This window comes from Pinus tabuliformis, chromosome 9 (assembly GCF_031772625.1).
Source record: "Pinus tabuliformis cultivar Carrire ecotype Pingquan chromosome 9, CPIR1, whole genome shotgun sequence".
NCBI classification, from domain to species: Eukaryota; Viridiplantae; Streptophyta; class Pinopsida; order Pinales; family Pinaceae; genus Pinus; species Pinus tabuliformis.
Genome location: NC_142307.1, coordinates 1519437992 through 1519441237, shown reverse-complemented (window position 1 = coordinate 1519441237; position 3246 = coordinate 1519437992).

Below are 3246 nucleotides of genomic sequence, written 5' to 3'. Positions count from 1 at the left end.
ACTAATGGTTTTTCCTTCAACCCCTATAGGAAAATCCTATAGAATGCCAAACGGATGGAACCCACGGCCATCAAAGGCCTTAAGAATCGTCGGGGATTGGTTCAGTGAAGGAGAACCAAGCGATCTCCAACACTGAATCGACATAATACACGTAGAAGCTCCTTCATCAATTACAGTCTGATGAATTGGCCTGTTTTTTACTATCACTGGAATCTGGAAATCCATCTGATGAGGGAGACGCGGTGTACTATTTTCTATATCAAAGATTATCAGGTTCGGGTCCTGAATATCAACAGCTCCTATAGCCGATAAAAGTAATTTTCGTTGTGCTGGACATGATTGTAGCACTTCCAAAGCCGACATTGCTGAGGGTGAAACAGCTAAATCCTCAACAATGTTATAATTCTGAGCTGCTCTCGCATGTGGATTGAAAGCAGACTTTTTGCCGAGTTAATGTGTGATTTCCCGCGTGCTGACACGGAAACAGTGGCAGAGGAGCCCATTGCGGACAAATCTTTGTTTCTTATCAGCACTTTCGATCCGTGGTATGGGGATATAATTGTCTATCTCCAGACCCAATCCTTTCGGCCTGAAATCTCAAAGTTGGAGCGTTGGAAAATTCGATTCCAGTCCCAACAATACAAAATCATTGGAGATACTCTTTATCGTCGTGGGGCGGACTTGATTTTTCGACGTTGCTTAACCCATGAGGAAGCTGAAAGGGTTTTGAATGACTGTCACTCTGGAGCATGTGGCGGTCATATGTCTGGGTATGCCACAGCCTAAAAGATATTGCGCGCTGGCTATTTTTGGCCGTCCTTGTTTAAAGACTGTATTATTGCGGTCCGAAAATGCCACAACTGCCAAGTGTTTGATCGTAAGATGCACGCGACACCTGCTCCTCTCCACCCTATAATTGCCATTGGTCCTTTTGCCAAATGGGGTATCGACTTTATTACTTGTAACCCTCACTCGGCCGGGGGGCATGCGTATATCATCCTTGCAGTTGATTATTTTACTAAGTGGGTCGAGGCGATGCCTACATTCGAGGCAGGCGGCAAGACAACAACGATTTTCGTATTCAATCATATTATTGCTAGGTTTGGTGTCCCACAAGCGATAATCACTGACCATGGACGCCATTTTCGAAACATTATGATGACCGAACTTACAAGCCAGCTTGGTTTACGTCATGATAGTTCTACTCCTTATTATCCCCAAGCAAACGGTTTGGTTGAGTCCATCAACAAAGTTCTAGTTATCATGATCCGACGGATCATTGGTATTCATCGGTCGAATTGGCACAACATGTTATTTTCAGTGCTTTGGGCATACCAAACCTCAGTGAAAACATCAACAGGGTTCACTCCTTTCCAACTAGTTTATGGTTTGGAAGCAGTGCTACCCATTGAATGTGAAATCCCGTCACTGCAAATGGCCATCGAATTACTTCCAGCTACTTCCGAAGAGGAGAAGCGTCTGTTATACTTAGCTAAATTAGATGAGACTCGACGTGAAGCTGCTTTAGCAATCGAGACTCACGCGAAACGAATGAAAGCTCAGTATGATCGGAATGTAACCCCTCAAAATTTTTCGGAAGGAGACCTAGTGTTGTTATATGATCAAGCTAATGATAAGTTAGGTGCTGGAAAATTCGTTCCTATGTGGCATGGGCCCTACATTGTCAAGCGCAAGCTAGCAAAAGGGGCCTATGAGCTGGTAGACTTTGACGGGGACTCTTTGGGTAAACCCAGAAATGGACTTTACCTAAAGAGGTATTATGCTTAAATGATGGGTATGGAGATTTTAGTTAGGTTAGTTTTTCTTTCTAGCTGGTATGTGTGCTTAGTTTAGACTGTGTGCTTAGTTTAGAGAGTGTGTTTTTCGTCGTTATTCTGGCTTATCTTGGTTTTACTCTTGATATTGCAGATGTCGACGCCTCTCCAAACGTACATTGGATTTGCTGATGGTGCTTGTCGTAGTACACGGAATATCTCTTCCGCAGCTTGGGTTATCTATTCGCCCTCTGACGAGTTAGTTTCTATGCATGGGGTGAGCCTCGGTCAAACAACAAGCAACATTGCAGAATACAGTGCAGTGATTGAATTATTATCTGAATCTATTTCATTTGGGATTCAAAGTTTGATAGTGAGGTTAGATTCTGAACTCGTTGTATTACAGCTTAATAGAGTCTATGCCATTAGAAATCCGGTGTTATTAAGATTGTTTTTGAGGGTGCGTCTCTTAGAACGTGAATTTGATTGCATTGAATATCAGCATATTCCAAGGTCTTTAAATACATTAGCAGATGCAATGGCGTCTCGAATGTTAAATAGACATTTGTAACAAATCATAAATGTAAATTTATAAACATTTCATCACACATGTTTAACAAAATAAGCCGGTAATAATGATATATATAGATAGGAGTGTGTCAAAAATATACATCGTCTTCGATCATAGGTTGAAAAGCACCTTATGATCGGCAAAAATGATAAGTACAAAAAACCAAAAATGTCACATGTGTCTACAAAAGTGACTAGCCAATCACTGGTGGTGCTCTCTATACGAGACCACTGCCCGCGCTACCCTACACAGGAACCTCCTGAAAGGTCCTGGGACTGCGACCACATAGCGCTGAAGTCGGATAGGAATATCGTCTATAGTCGTCTCTGGTATGTCCGCCGTGAGACGCTCTAGGTCCTGTTCCAGCTCGGCTAAGGTCTCTGCGGCCGCATCCTGTGGGGCTGGTGCCGGTGCAACTGGTACTCTTCTCTCAAAAGCCCGGAGATCGGCCGGACGCCATGGGCCTACATCTGCATTTTGAAAATTTGTCACTGTCAGTTTTGAGACGATATATAAAAAACAAAAAAAATAGATAATTTAAAAAACTTGTGAAAAATGAAGTACCTCTGTCGTCCCATTGTTCTCCCTGTGGAAGAACCATGTCCGGATCATTGCGAAAATCCATTCCGGCATAAGAAAAATCCTGAATCGCAAAGACCTGGCTCTCCAGCTAGTGAAAGTAACCATCAGGAAATTGAACAACTGCTGCTCCCTCATCAGGATGCCGGGCCATTACCGCAACCCATCTCGTCAACTTAGGCTCCCGAGGAACCCCAACTGGAACTGTAAGATGCTGGGGGATCATCATTGGAACTCTCTCTAGGGCAAAGCTCACAACTAAAGGCCCATATCCAAAGGTCTTTAGTTGTCCATTCTTTGCCCTGGTTAGTTGGCCCTTCA